Source organism: Petaurus breviceps, unplaced genomic scaffold (genome assembly GCF_028583685.1).
Source record: "Petaurus breviceps papuanus isolate PSGF00001 unplaced genomic scaffold, PetGlider_PUasm1.0 90925, whole genome shotgun sequence".
NCBI classification, from domain to species: domain Eukaryota; kingdom Metazoa; phylum Chordata; class Mammalia; order Diprotodontia; family Petauridae; genus Petaurus; species Petaurus breviceps.
The window spans coordinates 3810823-3836803 of NW_027187380.1; the positions used below are offsets into that span (position 1 = coordinate 3810823).

Sequence of the window (25981 nt, forward strand, 5' to 3'; positions counted from 1 at the left end):
GTGTATATGTACGTATTTAGACACATATATTCTTTTCTTTCATATGCTCTTGACACAATGGGTTACCAATAAATGCCTATGGATTGAAAATTAATATGCCCCATGTTAAATTAAAATTCCTCATGAATTGAGAATAATTTCAATAATTATAAGCTGTTGGTTCAAAAAGTGACATATGCTGTTGCTATACCACGCCCTTCAATTTTTAGACACATGAAACCATCTTACCACGTGCTTGTCGCTGCACCCACAAGGTCAGGACCATGGGTAAGGTCTTGACAACGTGGCAGGTCTCCTGGTAGAACAAGGAGTTGACTGGAGCACCATTGTTAGAGACAATCTCATCTCCAACACTCAGTTGTACACGCCTGTATTCCTAGCACAATTGCAACCAGAAGTCATCTTGAATAGCTCTCAGAAAACAATCATTAGAACAAAAACATGGATGGTATGCAGAAGTTGGACAAAGTTAGAATGCACTTAAGACTGTCAAATCAATCGGCCGAGAGGATATTTGTAAAAAGTGCTTAGCACAGTGTTTGACTCATAGGAAGTGCTATTTCAATGTGCATTCCTTTCCCCTTCCCTCTCTAGTCAGTCAGTAAGCACTTATTAAGCCCCTCCTTGGTCCAAGGCACGTTGCTATGAGCTGAGGATACAAAAAGAGGCAAAAGACAGTCCCTGTCTTTAAGGAGCTCACAATCTAAAAGGGGAGACGGAAACAAATAATGTATAAATAGGCTACATATCAAATAAATAGGAAATAATTAAGGGAGGGAAGGGGATAAGGAAGGCTTCCCGTAGAAAATGGAATTTTAGTCAAGCATAAGGAATAGAATTACAGACGAATTCAGAAACATGTCTATGAAATAATGAAATGCCAAAAACAGAAGCAGAAGAATGGCATACACACTGATAATGTAGGGGATATAGAGCAAAAGTGGATAAAAATAGGAAGGGAATCTTTGTAGGGATTTAGAGTAACTAAAGTTTGGCTATAACTCTTCATTCATTGAAATTCATCAATTTGAATATTAAACAAGTTTAATTGTTACTTGGTCTGGATGGTCAATGCCATTTCTTTTAAAACAGATTTATGGTTGTTCTTTTGTTTTTAATTGACTACATTTTGCAGTCTGTCCTTCCCCATTCTTTCATCACCCAGAGATCAGTTATTTCTAATAAACATTTAACTTTTAAGAAAAGAAAAAGGAACACAAGGGGACATAAAAGTCCATTCTTACTCAAATACTTAAAGCGATGAGGAACAGGAATCGTCTGGATCAATGAAACCTCCATGAGTCCTTGAATGTCTTGTTAACAGGTGTCTTGTGTTAACAAATTTCACTTTACTCACTTGTGTCAATTATGACTATCTCTTCACAGTTGCAGCCTCAGTCTCGAATAAAAACTTTTGCTTTAAAAAAAAATTTAAAAGAGGGAGGAGGAAGAATTTGACAATTGTCAATTTTATTGTTCCTATTTTCTGGTGTGTGATAGCATGGCCAGAAGAGGGCAGCAGAAGTAAGACCTAAAATACAGATAATCCATAAAGGAATTGATCTTGAATTATTTTAGAAGTAACCTTCCCCATCATAAAATGTTAACTCTGAGGAAGCTCTAGAAACAATCTAGAGTACATTCCCTGCCTTTTCCACCCTTTGCCCACCTTTCTTTTTTCAAATCAAGAGGCCCTGAGTTCCTAGGCTTAGAAGACTGATTTTGAGCTGGAAGGGACTGTGGAGGAGAACATTGAGAAAAACACTACTGTTTTCAAGATGGGGAAACTGAAGCAAAAGGAAACTGAGTGATTTGGCTAGGATTCCAAAGCCAAGAAGGGTTAAAGGCAAGATTTGTACCCATGTTTTCCTGACTCTGAGGCCATTGTTCTACTCAGAACACTTTCCCTCTGCCCTCATGGGCTCTTTAAATTTATTGTGATTACTGCTGAAAAAAAATAACACAGCAAAATATTGGAATACCTTTCCAGGGAAGAATTTTACACATGGTAAAGCTTAACCAATTTTCCTTTTGTGAATATGCCAAAGTCTTAAATTAAAACATTAACAATAACCCATTTCCATGGGGACAAAGGGGTTCATTTTATTAATCTAAGACTTTTAGTACCAGGTTTTTATTTTTAATTAAGTTCTCATATTCACTCTCTCCTATCATAAAAATTTGACTAATGACTTTTGAAAAAAAAGTAAATTTAATATGTCTTGAAAAGAAATCTTAGAGTATCTTCATCAAATATGCATTTTCATATATTTGTAAGCAATTGCGCTAATGGCTGTGGGTTAAAGGTGATATCCTGATCTAGTCCAAACTCGTTGACATAAATGTTTCTTGAAAAGACAAACTTTAAGAAGATTGACTTTTTAAACATGTAAGATAGCTGGAGATAAGGATGGGGAGGAGTCTCTTTGTTGTTGTTTTTTTTCAAGGACTTCAAAGTTTAAAAAAAAACCTTGCCTTGTAATATAGGTATATAATATATATGTATATATATGCATACACACATACACATATATATGTATGTATATACACACACACACTCATATGTATATGTACACATGTTTAAATATAGAAGGTGTGTGTGTACATACAGAAGCCATATGGTATGCTAACTCATATATATTGAAACATATATGTATATACCTACAAATATGTATATTTGTACACATTCCAGCTGCGGTCCTCCCCATAAATAACATATCCTTTAAAATGCTGTCTTACAAAGAGCCAAAGCTTTCTTTGCCCAAGAGGAGAAACAATTCATGTTAGATCGTAAATACTAGGAATTTCCTTCAACTTCTCCCTTTCATTCATCTCCTGACTGAGGCCTGTGGCTGGGCTATGGCAGAGGCACTTGGGACTCTGGTCCAGGGCTAACTGACCCTTAAGTTCCCATTTCCCAAATCAAACTAGGACACTTATGCCACCAAAGTGACTTGAGTCCTTGGGGTCAAAGGGCACTGTTTCCTGGGAGATTTCTCAGCTGGATAGCATGTTTCTCATCTTGTGAAGGTCTTTTTCACCACCTGAACTTCCCTATGGCTATTCATAAAGTAACAGAAGGACTTCAGAGTTTGTTTGTCCCATTTTCCCACCCTACCGCCCCCAGCCCCTTGGGCCTACAGCCAATAGCAGGGAATATGGGGGCAGAGATAAATCTTGGTGTGTTCTTCTATCCAAACTGATTGCTGTTTTTAAACAATAAGCATTCATTAGGCACCTACTATGTGCCAGGCACTATGTTAGGCTCTGGGGATATGAGGACAAAGGCTGAGACAGTCCCCACCCAGAAGGAGCTTCTGTTCTATCTAACATAAAAGGAAACTGTGGATGAGGACAGAGCCGAGAGTACACTTAAAATGTCTGCTTTCCTAATAATTTACATTTTGTATCCAAGTGAAAAGGGCTAAAATGAACACTGAAGGCAGCCTTGAAGAGGAGAGGAAAAGACAGAGGGGCAGCTTGGGAAGAGGGTGTGGTGGAGCTGCTACTTTGGCCTCACCACGGGGCCAACCAGTGAGAACTTAGAATAGGGGACTTGGCTAATATGTTTAAGCTAGCTTAGTACCAGAAGGTAGAGCCATGACTTTCTTCTAGTTCCTAAGATACTGCAGGGGCCTCTTAGCACTGGGGGGAATTTCTCTGATTAAGGTGATTTTCTCTCTCATTCCCAACTTTTTACCCCACAGTCAAAGCCAAAAACAAAACAAGATAAGACCAAAAGAGTTATTACCCTCTCAGCAGCTCCACTGGGCCTAAAACCTCTTATCACCACTTTAAAGGGAGTTGCCTGGATTTCCAAGTTCAGACCAAAGAATTCATCTTCCATCCGAATTAACGGACAATTCCCAAGAGTCCAGCCTTGTCCTCTGTCACGGCCCTCTTGCGTTGTGGGTTTATCCTGGCCACTGCCTTGTGGCCAGGACCAGGATCCTCATTCTTGCTTCCAGATGATAGTAGGCTCTTAGCCCTAGCTTTGCCTGATCCTTGGGAGCTGGGAAAGAATGAAATTAAATGAAACATTAGTCTTCCTTCTAGACTTGGTTTAGGCCATCATTATCAACATTGAACAGTGACTTTAGTACTTCTGTATGCTCAGAATACCTGGTTTATATGGTATATTCAGAGGTAACTCTAATATGCAGTCCCTAAAATTAGCCCTTCCACTGGCCTCTTGAAGAAAGTCTTCTAAAAGTAATAATTATAGGACATAACATGGAAAGTGGAAAGAACTACAAACTTGCAATAACAGACCCTGTATTTAATCCTAGTTATGTTACTGCTTGTGTGACTTGAAGCAATGCACTTCACCTTATTCCAGGCCTCAGTTCCTTCATTTTCCAAAGGAGAGGTTGGATTCAGTGGCCTCTGAGTTTCCTTCTAGCTCTAAATCCAGAATTCCAGGAAATAAAATATAGTTGGTACAGTATCATCTTATTCAACCTGACCGCAACGTTGTCAGCTGGGTCCCAGAGGTATCATTTTCCCAATTTTACAGATGAAAAAACCAAGGAGGCAGGAATCTAGGTGACTTGTCAGTAGACAGGGAGCTAAGGGTCATAGGCAGGGTTTGAGTCTGAGGCTTCTTTTCTCTAGGTTCAGCATGCTAAGTGCTATATAGCCTGGTTTCTTCACCTAAGGACACCATATCTCAAAGGAGACAGGAATGAGCCTATGCACTTTTCCTTGTCTTCCTCTCAAAGCAGTCTCATTCTTCACCCATCTCTTGGATGTTCTGGCTAATTTCAACATCTGTCTCTTCTGGAGAGTGAGAGTGCATATACTACATCCTCTGTAATGGTTGGTACATTGTGGGCAAAAAGTAGAATTAGCACAGGGGGGAATTTCTTCTAATGGGGAAAACTCTTCCTGCATTCACCTGCCTTGGCTTGATATCACAGAATTTCAATTTGAATGTGAAGAATAATGAAAAGATTGTCATAGATGAGATTACCAACCTTCTCCATTTGTTATGGTTTGTTTTTGTTTTGTTTTTGCTTTTTGGAGCAGGGCGAGGGCAGGGCAGTTGGGATTAAGTGACTTGCCCAAGGTCACACAGCTAGTAAGTGTGACATGTCTGAGGCAGGGCTGGTGCTCTATTCACTGAGCCACCTAGCTGCCCCTTGAATATATTGCTTTTGTTCCTTATTTGACTATAAACTCCTTGAAGGCAGGGACATGTTTCATGCATGTTTGTTCCCACCTTTCTCCAGCATGTAGTACTTGCTTTACAAGTAGTAGCTCAGTCAGTGTTGATTGGCTGAATGCATGCATACCACCTGAGCAGACCAAGAAAGTCAGGAAGTTCTATGCACTGGAGAGATCTTCAGTTTGGGATGAACAGAGAAGGAAAGAACTCAGATTTCAAATTTAGGCTGCAGGGGATGTGTCATGAATAGCACTCAAATCCTAAGCAGCACGACAATCAAATACTTTGTTAAGTGATGAAGATTTAAGATATTTACTTATTTGTAAATTATAAATTGCATTTTATATCAAATATATAATTACATATTATATAAATTAGTTTTACATAATTTTATTAAACTTGTTTTAATAAATTTATGTTTTAAAACTAACTAGTAATTTATAAATTTATTATTAATACTTTTACTAATTAAATTTATTATTAAATTACATTAAGTTGATTAAAATTTGTGTGAAGATTGTGATAGTGTGGTGCTAAGTCAGGTCTGAATAATGTATTGGGTTGACCTGTGCTATTTTTAGTGCCTTTATTTTTTCCTGGTTATATATTACCAGGGTTTTTCTTTTCCTTCTTTTTTTAAAATAATAGTTTCTTTTTCCCCAATTACATTTAAGATGGCCTCATCTTTTCTTCACAAATTTAACATTTTCAGGTGCCATTGCCTTAGACAGACCAATTAAAGGTTTAGTTTCAAAATGCTGGAAGGTGCCCCATAAGCCTGCAAAACACTTTTGTGATAAAACCCAAAGTCTGATTGCACATTCCTCTTTTATGCTGTATGCTCAGTCTACATCTGTTTGTAAAGTGGAGATCATGTGATTAGCTCTCATAACTCACTGGATTTGAAAGTGTCAATAAAGGAGACATTTCCAGAGCTATATAGAAAACACTGCAGGCACTGAAGAACAATCACTCCCATATGTTAATATCTACCTGTCTTATTCCAAATGTATCTTATATAAAATGCCTACAAAGAATCATTTATGGAAAATGTTACTGAGAACAGACACTAAAATCTCTCTGTTTACTTCTTAAAGTGAGACATAGCAACCCTCACTTCAAAATGTAAAAATCCAAGAGAATTAACTTCCCCAAAGTTAGTTTTCCTAGCTTGGGTGACTGCAAGGACTCTGCTAGTGCAGCAGTGAGTTCTGGCTGTCCCCTGGGGGCAATGATCAGCAATGAGCTCCTGAACATCAGAGGGGAATGTGCATGGCCATACCTAAGACTTGGGAGGAACTGGCCTCTTTGCTCTCCTGGTGAGTAGAGCCAGCTATCGCTTCATCCATCTCCCATTCAGAAACGTGAATTGGAGCAGAAAACAGAAATTAGGCATGTTTTTGCCCATCAACACAAGATGCCAAGATCAGAGAATGAGCAGTGGCTCTGCAGGGTACTGCAAACCCATGGTGGAGTCAAACCTCACAATCATTCTTTCTCTTAATAACTTAGTGGAACATGGTGTAGCAGCAAGCACCCCAAGCGCGTCCTCAGGGTATGCTGCCCATACAGGTTCTTGGATCTGCTTTGTTAAAGGAAAGCAACTCAAAACGGGTTAACAAGCTTACTTTAATCAGTCAGACATATATCGTTTACCTTGTTCAGGGGAAATGGTCAGCACCCCGAACTTCAAAGTATACAGGCAGAATTATCAAGACAGAAACAGATCAAGTAGACAGTTTTCCAAACTGTCCAGCCATTACATCCATACCCAGTCAACATCTGGGTTTCCACATCTGGGTTTTTCAAAGCCAGGGGACTCTCAACAATGGCTTCCCAGAATTCAGATCAAATCACAGAACACTTCTCAAAGTGAGTCCCAAAACAAAGCTACACATCAGGGCTTATATAGCCTTCTCCTGGCTCAGAGAATGTAACAACCTTATTGACCCACTGGCCAATCAAAAAGTATCTACTGAAAAACAAGCCTCCCTCCCCAGGCCTCTGGTGCACTTTAGCCTAGGGGCAGGGAAGATCTTCCAAATTTGCATTCCCATTACACATGGGAATGTAAGGGTTATGGGATTTAAACATCTTCCATGCCCCATTGGACTTGCTGAAGTAGCAGGAAGGGGTGGAGCAAGAGGAAGCAGAAGCCAAGCGAGAGTTCCTGTAGTGGCTAGCAGTGGCGGCGACGGCGGCAGCAGCAACAGAGGCAGCGGAAGCGCGAATCCCTTTTTGAGTCAGCCAGAATTTCTGCTAAGGACTCCTGCTGAGGACTTCCAGGAGCCGGAGCTGCTGGGAGCACAATTCCTGGACGCTGGGTGGTTGCTGTGAGTGGGGAGAGGAGGACCTTTGCCTGAGGTAGCCTGTTCTGTTTTAAAGGCTTGAGAATGTGGATGCTTTCTATTTTATCTGCCTGTGCCAATTTCATAACTGCTCTGATGACTTTGACTTTCTGGTTTTGGGACTCAGTCTTTTGGTATTTTAATAAATATTCCAGCTTTATTGCCCATATAGAAAGCCTGATACATTTTGTGATTGATAACCACATCAGCATATTTACAGTTTCTGTAGGCATTGTGAATATTGCATTGCTGATATAGGGAAGTAAAGAGATAAAGACAGATTAACAGATGGCTTCATAAAATCCCTCCTTTAGCATTCTAGTAACCCAGGGTCCACAATTACTCTACTGCTGACCTGCCCCTGAATGACTTGGTGTCTGACTCCAGCTCTTCAGACCTCCCTTCAGTGGCCCTCTCCTCGTTTGCTCTTTCTTTTATTATGAGCCATAATTTCTTGAGAGAACATCCTCTCCCAACTCCATACATGGTGCCCTGCCCTCCCAGCCTCCCTCCTCATGTCCAGCTCCTCGGTCACTTCTGACATTTGCGAATCTTCTTTGTGATAATGCTTCTCAATGAGTCCCATCATACTGTACTTTCTTCTTCCAACTTGGTGAAATGAGCAGCAATTCAAGTTTTTCATACAGTTCCTTCACTTGGGCAACCTTCTGGGGATCTTTCTGTCCATAATTCTCCTCCAGCATCTTTCTTTGCTCAGATGATGCCAGCTGAAGGCACTTCACCACCAGCCAGCTGCATTTGTTGTCCTGGATGTCGATACCAATCTTGCCAGTCACACTGAGATCTCCACAATGGTCAAGTGATCATCCTGAATTGGAAACAATACCGCAACTCCAGAAGGATGTTCTTAGCATTGGTGTGTTCTTTCTCCCCATCTATGCCTGCCTTGAACATAGCAACAGCAAATGTGAGGTAGGAGTAGAAAGCTGACGTGTATTTGACAGTGGTCTTCTCTGTCTGCTCAGTGAATCTGGTAAGATCATCCTTGCCTTGAAGGGTGTAATGGGAATGTAAATTTAAAGATCTTCCCTGCCCCTAGGCTAAAGTGCACCTGGAGCCTGGGGTGGGAGGTTTGTTTTTCCAGTAGATACTTTGTGATTGGCCAGTGGGTCAAGAAAGTTGTTACATTCTCTGAGCCAGGAGAAGGCTATATAAGCCCTGATGTATAGCTTTGTTTTGGGGCTCACTTTGAGAAGCGTTCTGTGATTTGATGAAACTCTGGACTAGCCATTGTCCATAGCCCCACAGCTTTGAAACCCAGATTTTGTTTGGTATGGATGTAATGGTTGGACAGTTTGGAAAACTATCTACTACTTGATCTGTTTCTCTGTCTTGATAATTCTGTCTGTATATTTTGAAGTTCGGGGTGCTAAGCTCTTTCCCCTGAACTGGATAAATGATGCATATTTGACTGATTAAAGTAAGTTTGTTAACCCATTTTGAGTTGCTTTCCTTTATCAAAGCAGATCCAAGAACCTGTGTTGGCAGCAAACCCTGACGACTCTTGGGGTGCTTGCTGCCACAAGGGGCTGTGATAAGATCCAGAGTTTGGCCAACCTCGCTCTGTAGGAAGAGTTTGATGAAGTTCAGATAACAGGGTTGCCCATGGCAGTAATGCTTCAGGGGGTGAAAGATACAGGCTTCTAACAACATGGCATCATAACATTTGACACTGATTTCCCACTTGGAACATGGAATAGACTCTCTGAATGCTCTTGTCTATTATTTGTTGGTCATCACTCGTCCAGCAACTTTTTATTGTCATGTTAGGACTGAAAACCTGTGTTAATTTATATGTATGTGTGGAAGGGGTGGAGAGGGAAAAAGGGCAGGAGGGAGGGAGGAATAAAGAGAGAGAACAAGAGAGGGAGAGAAGGAGGGGGGGAAGCAGAGAGGTAGGGAGAGAAAAAAGTTCCATCAATGATGTGTGCAATGAGGCAGAGCAATAGGAAAACTGTTACTTAGTAGGAGAAACCAGGAGGCAAAAGGAGAGTAGATTGATCAGAGGAGTCAGATGAGAAAGGTAAAATTCTTCAGCATGATGACTGCCAGGACAAAAAAATAGCTAGTGTTTACATAATTCTGTAAAGATTTGCAGATAATATCTCATTTAATCTTTACAGCCTTGGAAGGTAGGTGTTCCTATCCCCATCTTACCGATGAATCTTGTCCAGGGTGAAATAAGGTCAGAAGCTGGATTTGAACCCAGGTCTTCCTGACTCCAGATCCCACTCTGGATAATAGCTAAAAGGGTCAAAGTGCAAAGGATAATCAATAGAAAATGAAGCAAGCTGAGCAGGAATTAAGGAAGATGACTAGAGAAGGGCTGTGGATCTCCTATTTCATACAATGTTTTTGTCCAGCAAACCTCTTGAAAGGACAATCCACCCAAGAATTTCTATAGAAACAAACCCAAAAGACCTCTGAGAATCCAAAAGCAATGCCAGAAAGCTCATGTACTTTCTTTCAAGGACAATCCTTGTGACCTTTGCTGAAACCCTACTTAGTCTGGCATGGAGATGCACTTTAATCAATCTTAGACATCTGGTTTCTCAACCCACAGAAGATCAGAGAATCAAATTGGGTAGATCCCAGGATTTATAATTAGAAAAGGCCTCTGGAGGTCCTCCAATTCGACCCCTCAGGGAACTGAGTCCCACAGAGGTTGAGTGATTTGATTCCTGACACACAGCTGAAGTAGGTGCCAGAACCATGATTGGAATCCAGATTCTCTGTCTCTAAATCCATTGTTCTCTGGAACCAGGAAGAGAAGGGGGTTGGGAGAGTGTGGCAGAACTGCTCAAGAAAGACAATTCACAAAGATGTGAAAGCTAATAATAAGAGAATGGAGATGACTAAGACATGGATGGGCTGCTATTTGTATGGTGGAAGGGGTGCACACACTGATAAGATCACAGATCCCTACTCAGTTGATAACCTTGTCAAAAAATGTTGGACAATTTCCCTGTTACACATTATTTTAGATTTCCTTTATTTTTATGATTAGCTACCCCCATGTTATCCCACTGTAACACTTCACCAGGATTGCTTTGTAAATTACCTTAAAAACAATATTCTCTGTATACTTTATCTGAAAGGCCCAGTATTTTTTATTGCATTCATATTTTAGAAGAAGTAGGACCCACAATCCAAGGGATTTGAAAGCTAATGAAACCGACCTTAATTCTTTTTTTTTTTTCCTGTTGGCAGAGATACATTTACCTCAAAAGAGAAAACTTACCATTTCCTGGATACATACTCTAAGTCCTCAACAAAAAAGTGAAGTTCTCCTTGAGAGAAGAAAACCTCTTCTCTTCAAACTAAACAGATTTCTCTTTCTGATAGGAACGTTTTGTGAACTTAGCCCTAGAGTGGTAGAGAAATGCCCAGACAGAAAGACTGAGATGTTCTTTAGTTGATTGGTTCAAGTATATCACTTCACTCTGGGAACCTCAATGAAATTAGATTCCAAATGATGAGAACAAATCTCACCAAAAAAGTACTCTACTTATAGCTCTAATTTCATTGACCATTTAACTTATGCCTCCTGTCATATGATCATTGCTTGTCATCAGTTACCACTGATTTGATCCTGAAACAGCTGTTATTCAAGAATGGGACTGGACCCATGGAAAGGGGAACTTTTTTTGAGGAAACTACTTCTACCAAGTGCAGGTCCACACCTTCTCTATGTTCAGTGTGTTGTGGACAGTTGCCCAAAACATTAGGTGACTTGCTCAGGGTCACAGAGCCAGTATAGGTCACAGGAAGAATGTCACTTTAGGTTGTACCAGATTTAAGGTAGGTCCTCTATCTACTTACTATACGAAACTTCCTGCTGCCTCTCATTATTGAGTACAATAATAATCTCACAATCATAATACTTCTCTCTGGAAAAAGAACAGTTTGAAATGGAAAGTTTGAAAGTTTCTGTCAGGAAAAGATTTTTATTTACTGCTAAGCATAATTTCGTCTGTTTGGCCTAAATGAAAAAAGTTCTGGCAAATTGCTAAATTAACAACACTGCTAAAACATTGAATGTTTTAAAAAAGGAAAAGATTCGATGACCATCGATCTTCCCCTTCCTCCTCTCTAGGAAATACAGTGTTGATAAGACCAAGGTCAAGGTCCTACCTCCTCACAGGTAAGTTAGGTTTACTCTGGTTTTTTGCCTCAAAATAAACTAGTGCTAATCAGGTCTGCCTGCCCCACAGACTTGGTGTTTTGATATGATACTCTGGTCAGCTTCAGAAATACTCTCTGCCTCCCTCCTCTTTTAGAAGTGTCAGTTAGGTTTGGAGTTATTGTATTGTTTCCCCACACTTTGTGTGAAACAAAAGGTAACTCTTACATTCACAGAATATTTAGCAAAATTGTCTTGGTCCTAATGGGGACCTGGCAAGTTCATTCCATGTGAAGGGACCAAGATTGATCAGTCACTGTTCCTAAGGAAGCCCAAGCATGACTTTTGGTTGGGAAATGCATAATACATCCTCTTTTAAGCAAAGAGACAAAATTCCACACTTCACCTTAGGGTTTGGGTGATGACTAATGATGAGGCTGACAGGTTCTGGTCCACACTCACTCAGTATGGCATAGGCTTCACTTAATGCTGCATGGTGGAGGCTGGCAGAATGGGCTTCTAAGATTTGGTCACCCCGGCTAAGGAGGCAAACAGAAGAGCATTTCGGTTAGGACTTACCTTTTTTTTTTTTGGCGCTTGAGGTAGCACCCCCTTATTGAAGCTTATGGATGTGCTGGACTTTTGGCCCCTAGAGACTGAAAACAATGTAGAGATGCATTGGCAATAGCAGGCAATAGCTGGAGAGTGCCTGCCCCTGGATACCCAAGCAGCAATGAGGGCTGGGTAGCAGGGGGTTCAATGGGAAATGCCCTGGCCTGGTCTCTGTTTCATTTTCAGAAAACCCAAGTCTGTCTAATATAAAACGACACAAAAGAAGTGAGGAGAGTATATACGGTGGTAAGAGATGAGTTAGTGCTGACGTAGGCCATCAGGAAAGTTCACAAGACTTACCTGGATATAAAGGCCTGAGCTGACCAAGTCACTTGTAGTCTTAAGCCAAAAGGTCTGAGCCTCTTTTCTCCCAGGCCTGGAGGTGAGCTAGGCTGTCCACTGGTGAGGATACACACCTGCCTGAGGGGTCAGGTCCCCATCTTGTGGTAGGGCCTAGGCCCCAGGGCCTACAGGGGTGGTCACTCCTCTGATGTCCACAGCATGGCAGTCACAATCAGCTTCTAAGACTCCTTTCTAGGAATGTTACCACTCAAAGAAAGGGGAGTTCTACTTTCTTTTGGGGGCAGTGGTGAGAGAAAGGAGAGGACAGGGAAGAAACCCCTTCACTGTTTCCAGTTTAGGGGGGCAGGGGAAGGTTCTTCAAGGTCCCTGGATCTCCGAGGCTAGGGGTCCCTTCTGGCTCTGCCCCTAAGGAGAACTCATGCATTGTGTTGAGGTCACAACATCTGTGAGGCTGTCATGATGAGGAACTCCTCAAAGCTGAGCCGGACACTGCCCTGCATGCTTGTGTCCTTCTCCTGGAAGGCCTTGGTCAGCCCCTGCAACTGGGTGCACACCTGAATGAAGCGGTCCAGCTACATGGCAGGAGTGGCAGAACGCGGGTAATATCGAGAGAGCAGGAGCTGGGTGAACTGAGGGCTCAGATTATAGCCTGATTTCCACCTGAGGCAGAGGTGGAAAGAAGGACAAACATCTGGGCTTGCTGCAGTTCATTGAAGCTGATGGAGCCTGAGTGGTCCCGGTCATATTGGTGGAAGAGGTTCTCCCACTGCTAGATGAAGGTCCACAAGGCAGAGAAGCCAAAGAGGTCGATCTGGACTGTTTTGGTCTTATCAAACATGTTTATCATCATGAGGCAGGTTTCGTCATTGAATGTGGACCAATTAGAGTTGACCAAGGCCTGTTTAAGTTCCTTCACAGAGATGTAGCCACTGTGATCTGTATCCATTGTCTGGAACCAGGAGTATGCTTCGGGGTCTACACCAGGAGGAATGTTGCCTACTGCTGGGCCTTGCCCATAAGGTCCTGGCTGAGGGGTATTATAGGATTTTGTAGCAGGCTGGCCATAGGGACCTTCTGGGGCAGAGCTTCCATAGGGTCCTCCAGGAGCTGATGAAGGGAGCACCCCAGGGCTGGGATGTTCATAGGCTTCACCACCAGATGGTGGTCTGTAGGGCCCTCTAGGAGCTGGGCCTTCATAACTTCCATCAGGGGGTAGTCCCCCTCCATATTGGGGATGTCCTGGGTAATAACTGCTTGGTGGGGCTCCTGGAGCCTGTCCAGAAGTTCCTGGATAGCCCTGCCCGTACGGGTAGCTAGACATGGTGTCTGTCAGGACTTACCTTCTTGCTGGAGATCTCTTGGGGAAGGGAAAAGATTATCTTTTACTATCTCTCCTCAATGACTCCCCTCCCTTGTGCAATAAAACATTCCACTACAACAAATATAATTCAGTGAAATGAAACCACAAATTGGAACTGTTTGAAAATGAATGTCTTCTTTAACACTTGATGTCCACCAACTTACTGGTCCACCCACTTACTGGTGAGAGACAAAAGGCGTGCTTCAGAAATATGTCCAAAGACAAATTTCTCACCAACATTTCAGGTTGAAACATGGCCTCCCTGGTTGCTGATTCTCCAGCAGATCATTCATAAAATCTACTTAAAACAAATTAGACCAGATGTTGGTATAGGGCACTGGTTTCCTTATTCCTGCCATCTTAAAATGATTACTGCAACGTAATTTACAGAAGAAAGCTCACAAAACCCTGCTAAAGAATTTGCAAAACCATTTTAAACTTGAACTAATGAGAAATTTGGGACACGCAGCCTATTTTCCCTTGAAATTAGGTACAGTGAAGTCAGCTTTATAAAACAAAGACACTTTTGTCTAAGAATTTTAATATGTTCACTTGGTGGACTCCAGACCTATGGAAGCATTCATAAAAGTATCATCATCTTGTGATGTCATTAAAGAAAATATATGCTTTTGGTCATCAAGAAAAAAATCTTCTAATGTGCTTTTTGCACAATTTATTGGTTCTTTTTTAATGTGCATATTCACAATGAAAATCAACCAATAATATGCTATCATAGAATAATAAATACCCAAAAGGCCAATGCAGGTAATACAATTGGAACAATCCTCAAACTTCCCTGGGGCACCCAGAGCTAAGAGGAATGCTATGTGGCTAGGGAAATATGAGAAGCTTTAAGCAGTGTTCCTTCTTGCAGTGTTTACTAGCTTGTTATGAATAGGTGGGTTTAGCTCTGCCCCAGGTACTCCTTAAACAAGGCCCCTAAAGGCAACGTCAAACAAATGGGATGAGGCAAGTTCAACATAAGATGATGTTGTCTGGATGTTTCATCTTTGACATCTCTCTGCTCAACATTTCCCTTAGTCTGAATACAGAAGGAGTTACATATGTGGACACACACAGAATACTATATACACAAAATACAAATTAAATCTGTTTCATTAGATCCATACCTCATCAATATGTATATGCATTTCTAGCTTAGCATTGTCCTGTTGTGTGGTGGTCATCTTTCTAAGGATTTCTGGAACTGGCTTATTGATCCCATGCTAACAAGCTCACACCTTACCTTAGTCTGCTGTCCATCTTGGCTGCTGATCCTGGGGCAAGGCTATGAATGTAGATGCCTGGAGAGCTATTTTCCAAGGTTAGCCAGCAAACACCAATGCCTAATACGACTCCTGGCTCTGTGTAAAGCAGAATAGGAAAGGAAATAAAAAGAAAGAAAAAAACCACAACAGAAAGCAGTTTTATCCCTTTTGAAGGAGAACATATCACATGCCTACGTAGGTTCTTGGAACAAATTCCTCTTTTCACCAATAACTTCTCATTCTGTGGCTGGAATCAGATTGTGAATCAATACATGCTTAACCCCTTATAATCCCTTAGCCCTTTCCCAAAAACTCTCTGAGAAAAAGGGGTATCCGTTCTGTTAATCAGGGAAGTCACTGTAGAATTGGAGGTCCAATGACAATTGTCTTCTTAAATGACACAACACTGGCTTAATCAGGGACTGATTCTAGAGGGTCCTTGAGTCTCTCCTTCCTTTGTTCAGCTTTGACTCTTTACTCATTTTGCTGCTCCAAAAGGATTTCTCCCAAGAGTGATCAGAAGACAGAAATGGAGATGAGAATGAATGATGTTTGGTGATTATCTGTGGCCTTTCCATGAATGACTGATTGATAACTGTAATCATCTTGAATAATTATAGTTGTTGTTCTGTGACTGAGTCTCCCTAGGCTAGAGAGGCAATGGATACTCATGGACCTCATCCCACAACCCACCATCATGGGAGTTTTGACCTGCTCTATTTCTGACCTGAAATGGTTTGCGCCTTCCTTTAGCAGCCTGGTATCCTCTACTCTCAGAGGCTCCACATATTGGTGCAAGACTTAGTTCAGACAACATATTGGTTTTAACCCTGTGGAAGCTCATTACTCCTGAGCTCAAGCAATCCATCAGCCTCTACTACCCCAGTAACAGTGAGTTTATAGGCATGTGTCACCAAGCCTGGCTGAATAAATTTTTTAAAACAACTTCTAAAATCCTCTCTTTAGCTGCAGAATCAGAGTATCTAGTACATTCTTCAGTTTGATATATGGGACTTTATCTGAGGAGTGGGTCACTGGGATTCTTTCCCTTATCTACAATGACTCTATGCACCACTTAGGATCCCAGTGTCTGTCTGGAGGGTACCATGTATGTGGCTCTGGTGGCAGGTTAGTTTTTTCACCATACAAGCAAAGTGAACTTTGACATAAGTGTGAATTCAGAAGTTCAGATGGAATTCAGGAGAATATGAAGAGAGAGCAGATTATAAAGGCTAAAATATTCTTTACAAGAGAACAAGACCTATTGGGGAGTACCTCATCTCACCTTTGTTGAGTGTAACTTTCATGACAATCTTGTCCTTGGGCCCTGGGCCTTTTTGATCCAAATGGGAAGAATCTCCTTCATCTAAGCCTGGTGCAGGAGTTCCTCCACTGGCATTAGTATTTTGGGAACTGGATGGGGTCATTACTGTGGGTGTTGGACATGTAGCAAGACTTGGGCTGTGTAACCTTGTACGTACGGTCAGGGTCACAACACCTTTCTTGAGTTGCTGTGGAAACAAAAACATCACTAAAGGAGGAATAGAGACTGCATTTATACCAAAAAGGGGAAATAAGCCCACCAAAATTGGAAAACAATAAGGAAAAATCAAGTTGGTTAAAAAAAGAGCATTAACAAAATTTTTTTAAATTACAGAAGAAAACAAAAAAAGATACAAAAGAGACACAGTAGTTTTGTTACTGTCATATATATGTGTGTGTGTATGCATACATACATATACTTTTATATAATAGAAGTTCTATAACTCATTCAAGCCTTTGGTTTTATCTAAATATTTATTTTTATTTATGACTGCTACATTTATAGTAAAAGAGAAATTTAAGTATAAATTTTCCAAAATAGATAAACAGATCTCTGCTGTCATTCTGTTACCTTAAAGGTCTGAATGGCTTCTTGGTGGGTCAGTCCCTGTAGGGATTCTCCATTCACTTCAAGGATTTCATCCCCTAATAGTCCAAAGCCAGACCAAGTTAACATTCTTCTAGAGCCTACAGGAATATACTTACTAGGCCATCAAGAGTAATGGGCTCCTACTAGGTCCTTGATTTATTACTTGGCATAAGATCACTTTTATTATTCCAATCTATTTTCATTTGTCTCATCTCATAGGATGGTAATAAAACCAGTCAATGCGTGATAGGAAGAATTCTTCATCAGTAATCCCAGTCCTGAGTCTTTGATGAAAACAAACTCCTAGAAACATTCTTTGATTCATTTTATTATTTTTTTTTTGCTTTTTGGAGGGCAATTGGGGTTAAGTGACTTGCCCAAAGTAATAGGGCTAGTTTTTGTGCTAAGTGTCTGAGGCCGGATTTGAACTCAGGTCCTCCTGACTCCAGGGCTGGTGCTCTATTCACTGCACCACCTAGCCACCCCATTTGATTCATTTTATCAAGCAATCATTAATTATCCCCTGGGGACCTGCATTAAGTGCTGGGGATAAAATGACTAACACAAAGAATAGTTCCTTCCCTCACAGAGCTTACCTTCTACTGCCATGTAAGCTCCAGGTTTGATTTCCAGCCAAATTCTCAGTTTGGCTGTAAATACCCCAATGCCTGGAGTTCAAGCGTGATGACACCAGAGGCAATGTCTTTTCATCACTACCTAACAGCAGCAATGGAGCATTAGCCCATAGCATTTACCAGCCCACTCTTACATGTAGAGGAGACCAAGCTGCCCAAGGCACTACCATGCTTGGGCAGTAGTTACTGAGGACATTGGGACAAAGACTATGTCCTGAATCCCAAAGGCCTTGTCCTGAAGCCCAAAGGCCAAGGTAACACCACCTTTAGAAATCACCCCATTTCCCAATATCTGTCTTCTTACTGACATTTCCAGGCACTCAGTCATTGAGCTTGAAGGACATTGTATGCTTGTACCTAGATTGCTGTGTGGTGTCAGATCTATCCCTGATAATCCCAGACACATCTTCTTCATTAAAAGAAGCATGGCCAGGGCATTACAGAGCTGCTTGTTTATGTCACTAGAAGAAGGGAAAGGGCTTGAACATCTTAGTGACTCTTCTGAGCTGTGAGTCCTGCAAGTTGTACCATGTGACAGTCAAGGCTCAGTCTGTTCCTGGGTACCACAGCAACAGAGAAGAACAATGGCCAACAAAGAACAAATAAAAAATAGAAAGTACTTTCACAGATGAGTGACTTCCCACACATACTCCAAGAGCTGTAACTAGGAATATTCTGTTCCATAGGATGTGGATCTTGAGTCACAAAGTTGTTTGTGAGGGAAGACCCAGGAAAGCTACTTGGCCTTTGCTGGGAAGGCTACCTCCAAGGAAGGGAGCAGGGTTACAGGCTAAGGAGAATTCACCTAAGGCATAACCATAATAATTTTGCCTTTGCTGGGAAGGCTACCTCCAAGGAAGGGAGCAGGGTTACAGGCTAAGGAGAATTCACCTAAGGCATAACCATAATAATTTTGCCTTTGCTGGGAAGGCTACCTCCAAGGAAGGGAGCAGGGTTACAGGCTAAGGAGAATTCACCTAAGGCATAGCCATGATAATTTCTGATTTAACTCGTTCTTCATGCCAACTCCATGCTAAGCTCCATTGTTTCTCGCAGTTGAAGAAGTACAAGGGCTATCAGGGCTTTCTTCATCTGGGAACCTTAGGACAAAAGCCTAGTTACAGCATCTGAACCCAAGAGCACAACATTGTCCTCAACTGTTTAATATGAGTGTATCCTGTGGTTCCTTATGGGAACCTCATATAAAATGAAAACCCACGACCTCATCCACATCTGTTAATAGCCTGCTCTTGCCCACTTAGGTCATGCATACATCCCGAGCTGGAAGGGACCTTTGTGGTCATCTAGTCCAGCTCCTTCATCCTGCCAATGAGGGAAGTGAGTCCCAGAAAAGTAAAGTGACTTGTCCAAGGCCACACGTGTACTAATTGAGAAAAGAATGCTATATGAGAAATATTTTGGAGGCTCATTTAAGAGGATCAGCAACCCTGAACTATTTTGAGTCATTGATCCTTTCTGTATCTTAGGCTCATTCTACTTTGCCCTATTAAGCAAGATGAGTTTCAAGCACATGAACTGAAAACTAGCGGTTCATTACAGAAATGCTCTGTGACAGTTTCAAACTCAGGACAAAAACTCCACTAGGGAGCTGACCCTTCCTCTAAGAGAGATGAATAAATGATCATCTGCCTTGGAGGTATTCAGCCTGCTCACATCACCCTATTGAAGCACAGATTTCTACCATGATTCCTACTGGGGAGAAATCACTAGCTAACTCTTTGCTGAAGCCAGTTTAAATAAGTCTTCAGACCATTTTTCAAAACAACTTAGACAATACTGATTTCAGGAAAAGGAAATCTGTTCATGGCAAAGCAGGGTTTGTGTAGCACTAACTGCTGTTTTAAAAAGTCCCAGAACTGGGAGCTCATTGTGGCTTCATAAAATGCAGGGCTATTGTCTCAATCCAAAGACTCAAAGAAAGACGGGTAGATTATCTACATAAACAAATGATCTTCCTAGTTTCTAGTGTAAGATGTGATTAGACAAACCGTCTCAATAAACTGAAGCCACGAAAGAGCTTCTCTGCTGACAAAAGAGACTGCATTTCTGTTTCACCAGTTTCTTGGCCTTTAGGCACTGGGTTTTCTCCTGGGGTCATAGAGCTCCAGGGGAAGGCAAGAAGGGATTTCAGAGAAGCTGAGCCATCTTCCCTTTTGTTTGCAGGTATAGATTCATACTGAGTCCAAGCCCTATTCCCATCATATTGGGAGATTCTCTCTTACCTTCTTTGAGTCTTCTGTCTGCAGCAGCTGCTCCATTTGGGAAAATGGTCTTGACAAAAATCCCCATCCGGCCCCTGGCTGAATCCTGACCTCCCACAATACTGAAGCCAAGGCCCTAGACCCAAAGCAGAAAGACAGTTTTTACTGACCATAACACAATAAAAATGATGTTGAATAAAGAGTTGCTTTTTAAAAAAGCATTAAAAATCAACTACAAACTAAAATTTTGAATCCTAAAGAATTTGTGGATCAAAAATCGTAGAATTGATGGATAATTATCCATCAATATTATCCATCAGTAAAGGACAACAATGAGACAACATGCCAAATTCCCTTTCCAGAGACCACTGCTAATATGGTCGTATTTCCAAGTTCAGTAAAGGTAACATTCTAATCACCTGCAGATAAATTATGGCAGGGATTTTCTTCTCCAGTTGTTTTCTGTGATCAGCTTCCTTTCTCCTTGACCATACGTTACCTTTAGAGACTTAAAATGGTTCTGAGGAATAGGGAAACCTCATTTCATGCTGCTCTGGTGCTATACTAGTTTCATGATTATATTTTATTCTTTCCCCCTTCACATTAAGAATGAACCATTTAAAGAACCCCAGTCATTTATTACCTAATAATGGAAAACCATTAAGCTCACTGAGAAGATTTAATGGCGACTTGTGCAGAGCTCATAGGCTCTGCCTCTCTCTGCCTTAGAGAAACTTTAAAATGGGGGGGGGCTCCATTCTGTCACTAAATTTTGTGTCCTGGATCAGGTAGCATTTATGCTTCAAAGGATGGGAGGCAAAATGGAAAGAGATGTAGCTGATCCATTCTATCCTGAACTCAGAGAAAAGAATGTCCAGAGGATACACTTAGAACTACATAAAACTCACATTTTAAAATAGTCTTCCTTAGTTAATTTTTCTCTCACATACATAACAAAACAAAACAATCATAGCCAGAGGTTGAACAAATTGCCTCAGAGGAATGAAATCCCTCTTGAAAGATTGAACTCACCTTGCCTTGTCCTTTCATCAACACAATGTTGGAGATGATGGAGGGCTGAGCTAGTCTCCAAGGGGATTCCACCTGAGCAGTGCACAAGAACCGAGTTGACTTCTTCACGACATGGTATTCCTAAATAGACCCATATTGGACAACAGTCAGAAATTCTTTTATTTATCTTGCTACTACAGTCTCTTATCTTTCCGTCAAAGTTGTCCTCTGATGCTCACTGTGGCTTGCAGATTTATCTCAGTTCTCCTGAGTTAAGCCAGAGGAATGTAAGCTCTAGAAGGTCCTGTGCTAGGAAGCTAGGAAGCTTTTCAGCAATGATCCATAGATGAATTATACAATCTCTTGTCAGAGTAATAGCCTAGCCAAGACTGGAGAGGCTTAGCACCAGGTTGCTCACAGGGTGATGAATTGTTGAGCCATAGCAACTCTTGGGGATTCATCAAGGGTCTGCAATGTGCAGTGTAGGGAATCTCCAAAACAATGAAATCACAGCCTTGAAATCTGGAAGGAGAAGTTTATCACCCACAAGAATATTCTAGATTTCAAAGCTCAGCATGATGGACACAATGAACACTTTCTCCTTGTGTCTTTCATAGCCATTCACTTTCACTGGAAGAAAAGAGTTTAGAAAAGACTAGTGGACTTGTTTGGGATAGCCATGGCTGCCACTGACTACCATCCCCAGCATGTGTCATCCACCTCTAATTTGTTTTTAGGAACTCCATTAGTACATTGTGTTTTCCTCTCATCTATGAAGAATGCCATAGAAGCCTATTCCTTGTATTGGATTGGATTGGATTGGATCCCAGGGACTGGAAACCTGAAGGCCGTTGGTATGCAGGGTGACCATTAATGGTCTTGTTCTCATTTGGCAAACATTCCCCATAGCCCCCAGTCCCAGGCAGAGGTCAAAACCATGGTTAGAATGTATCAGCAGTTTAAGATCACATCACCCACTACACATACACACACATAAGCACACAACCTTTGTCCAAAAAAAACCACAAACCACATATACACTCAGAGAAGTCACATTCTATAAAAACTCTACTGAGTCTGCTGTAGTTATATCTAGAATCCTTCACCTAGAGAAAAGAAAATATTTTCCTACATATTCTATACTCTCTAAGTCTGACACACAGCAACTCAAATTCTGACCTTTTTATTTTCAGTGGATCAACTACAGAATTTGGGCATACAGCAGAGAGAGGTATTTGCAACATAACAGAAGAAGTGCGGTAGTTATGTAGCAAAGTATGGATCCAGTTTCTTTCTCTGTTATTCTTCCTAAAGTTGAAGGTCTTATAAATAGTACATATAACTTGATGATTTATAGATTTCCCCAGAAGTTGCACTTATGCCAGCATAGGCAAAAAATAAAGCAGGAGCCACTTCTCATTTAATAGGGGACTTTTGAGATTACAGAGTATTCCTTGTTGCCTTAAATTTTATTTTGCTACCTACTGAGGTAGAAATGAAATTTTTGCAAGTCACATTTCTGTAATTGTGAGTTACTTAAAACAGTTCCTTTTCATAGCCTGTCATGTTAGCCTCCTGGGCTTTAATTCATCAAAAAGTGTATGTGTGTGTGTGTGTGCGAGAGAGAGACAGAGAGACAGAGAGACAGAGACAGAGAGAGAGACAGAGAGAGAGAGACAGAGACAGAGAGAGAGACAGAGAGACAGAGAGAGAGACAGAGAGAGACAGAAAGAGACAGAGAGACAGAGAGAGAGACAGAGACAGACAGAGACAGACAGACCTGGGGGAGGGAGGTAGCATGGGAGGGCTGGTTGAGTATGCCTTTCCTAAGATGATGATGGGAATATGATTACTTCTCATTCATCCCTGGAGTATGGAAGCTTATTCTTAGATTATCAAATGACCTTTTCCTTACCATACTCCATCACCTTCCTCCCCAATACTCTATCAGATCTGTGACCTCATTGAAGTGAGTATACCCGTCCCCCCATGAAACAAATAGTAACAGGTCTGTGTCTGCCTATCCTATGTGACTCACCAACTTTTCCTCACGTGAGCTCATCATAGAGACTCCATCCAACATACTAGAAGCTTTCCTCAAGTGTCCTTGACGCTGCTAGTAGACCAGTGGAACATGGGAAATATTTATGATTTACCAACCTTGATCTTGATGGGACTGGCCTGTCTTCTTTGCCTATCCTACATTACTTTGATGACATTCTTTCCACCACTTGACCTACATGTAACTCTTTTGAGTCATTACAGATGTCACTTAGGAGCCCTGTCCTGCAAAGTCCCAGGGCTTGGAGCAATCAGCCATTGTCCTCTGCAGGAGCATCTGTAAGACTTTGCTGTTTGAAGGGAATCATTCTTCCATGTGGCTTATGTGCCAAAAACCTCCATGACAGTGCTTAGCACCTTTAGTGAGCTTTTATGCCTTACTTGACACTAACAATTAAAGGGTCAAAACAATCTACTAGGTTGATATATCTGTTGAGGAATCTTACATGATTTTGACATGCACACAGGAAACACTTTGTTGGAAGGGGGCCTTTAAGGCAGCATTTGGCACAAATCAATCAAATGCCATTTTATTGTCAACAGTGATAATAACAAACTAGCATTTACATAGTACTTTAAGGTTTGTAAAGTTATTTACATATGTTATCTCATTTAATCTTCACAACCAGCCTGTGCTACTAAATATCCTCATTTTACAGATACAGAAACTGAGGAACAGAGAGGTTAAATGACTTGTCCAAGGTCAGAAAGATAGTAAGGATACAGGGCAGGATTTGACCTCAAGCCATCCCAACTCTAGCTCCAGCACTCTCCCCATTCTATTATGTAGCTGCCACAAAAATTAGCTAAAAATAAGTGTCATGAGTTCTTACGTTCTCCTTACTATCTTTCAGTTGGTTCTGTTTCATGATGTAGTTTAAAGTAGACTAGAGCTTGCTAAAACCTGGCTGTTTCCTTCTTATTCTCATCTTGTATGCTCTTAACCTGAATGTAGGTTATTCACATACAGTTTTTTACATCTATGGGAAAGTATGCATATGGGTCAACAGCTATTTACATTTTCTCAGTCACCTTTTTTTATCATAATAATAAAGCCTGGGATTTTTTTTTCCATGTCAGTGATACCTTCCCCTCCTTCAGCTATATTGAAAATTGATCCCTTCATACACTCAGGATTGTGTTGTCTCCAGTATGGTTCTCCTTTGCAGTCTTCTTGGTCGAGTACAGTTGTTTTTCTATCTTTGTTTACTTTGATGGCATATCTACTCCCTTAAGCAGCACATCTGTGATTCTGATATTAAGAGTCCTGGTGTGATGGCTTTATATCACTTTTGGTGAAAAGACTTAAAACAAGTCCTGCTGGAAAATAGCACTGCTGAATGCCTTGCAGCCTGACCAGGGACAGCTTATCCCATCCACCCTAGCATAGCTCTGTCACCTCAAATGCCTCTAGAACAGTGAGGCATCTTCAATTCAAATCAATTTACTAAGAATTTATTAAATGCCTGGTTTCAGAACTCTGTGCTTGGTACTGGAGGTGAAGTGAACTTCAGATAAGGTGTAGTCTTAACATTTTTCTTGGCCCTATTTGGGGGTTTCTTGGTAAAGGTACTTGGGTGGTTTGCCTTTTCCTTCGCCAGCTCATTTTAAAGATGAGGAAATGGAGGGAAACAGGACAAAGTAACTTGCCAGGGTCTCGTAGCTCGTAAGTTTCTGAGGCCAGATTTGAACTCAAAAAGATGAGTCTTCCTTATTTCAGGGCTGGAACCCTATTTAATGTGCCACCTACCTGCCCCATGATGCCCAGATAACTGAAATACAAAATGATACCATAAGAACATCAGAGAACAAGCACATATACTGCCAGAGAGGTCCAAGGGGGAAAGAAAAGGTCACAGGCACTTAGGAAGGTGGGAGAAAAATTCCTGGAGGAGGCTGCCTTGAAACTGGGCTGAAAAGGAAGAGAAGGACTCAAGAGTCAGCAGGTGGACAGGAAGAGCATTCCAGGCCCAGGGAACAAAACGAATAAAGGCACAGAGGTGGGAAAACCAAGGAACCAGTACAGGCCAGTACAGAGTGCTCCATGATGGAGTGTAGAGTACATGGACAGGACAGTATCTAGGAGATGGGCTGGAGAGGCCTGAATGCCAAAGCACAATTGCTTCTTCCATGTGTGCTTTTGTTTTTAAAATTTTTATTGATATTTTGAGTCTTACATCACCATAGTTTTTTCATGTAGCTCTCCCTTCCCCCTCCCGGAGAGTCACCTGATAAGACAAATGGTATTTTTTCAAGAGAAGAAAAAAGTCAGCACAACGGATCAATGCATTGAAAAAGTATGAAACCACTGGCATTGCGTAGCACCTGTGGACCTCCCATCTGTATAAAGGGGTGTGTTGGTGGTACATTCTCATATTTCTCCATTCAAATTCTGTTTGATCTTAATAACTGTTATATTTACTTTCTTTTTTTGGAGGCAATCAGGGTTAAGTGACTTGTCCAGGGTCACACAGCTATTAAGTTGGCTTAATTGGCCTTAAGCTATTAAGGCCAAATTTGAACTCCTGACACCAGGGCTACACCACCTAGCTACTATTTGTTACATATGCTTTTGGTATTTTGTTATGTCACTGTTCTTTCCATTTACATGGTTGTAATTTTGTAAATCGTTTCCTTGGCTCTGTTTACATTACTCTGCCATCAGATCATAGATCTTTTCCTGTCACTCCTTAGCTTTCTATGAGGACACATAGCTGATAGTACAAAGAAGCTGTTTCTCTCCATAAAGGTAAATGAAAGACTTTGTCCCTGCCCTTCCCTTGTGGAGTTGATAAGAGGAAAGGCAACCCCTTGCAAGCTAATGCACAAAATTAAAGGGGTAAAGACCTTTCCTTGGCCTTCTCAGGGGACTGAGGTACTGCCCAGGAAGTCAGGGGAGCAGGAGCATCAGACTGACCTGTCTTGTCCCAACAGACTC

General features: G+C 41.3%; 2 pseudogenes; both read right to left on the minus strand.

Annotated features, from left to right (window-relative positions):
• Window positions 1–8046: 8046 nt before the first annotated feature.
• Window positions 8047–11385, minus strand: LOC138152751 (farnesyl pyrophosphate synthase pseudogene; annotated as a pseudogene).
• Window positions 11386–12445: 1060 nt separating this feature from the next.
• LOC138152243 (peflin-like) lies at window positions 12446–15247 on the minus strand (annotated as a pseudogene).
• Window positions 15248–25981: the final 10734 nt, after the last annotated feature.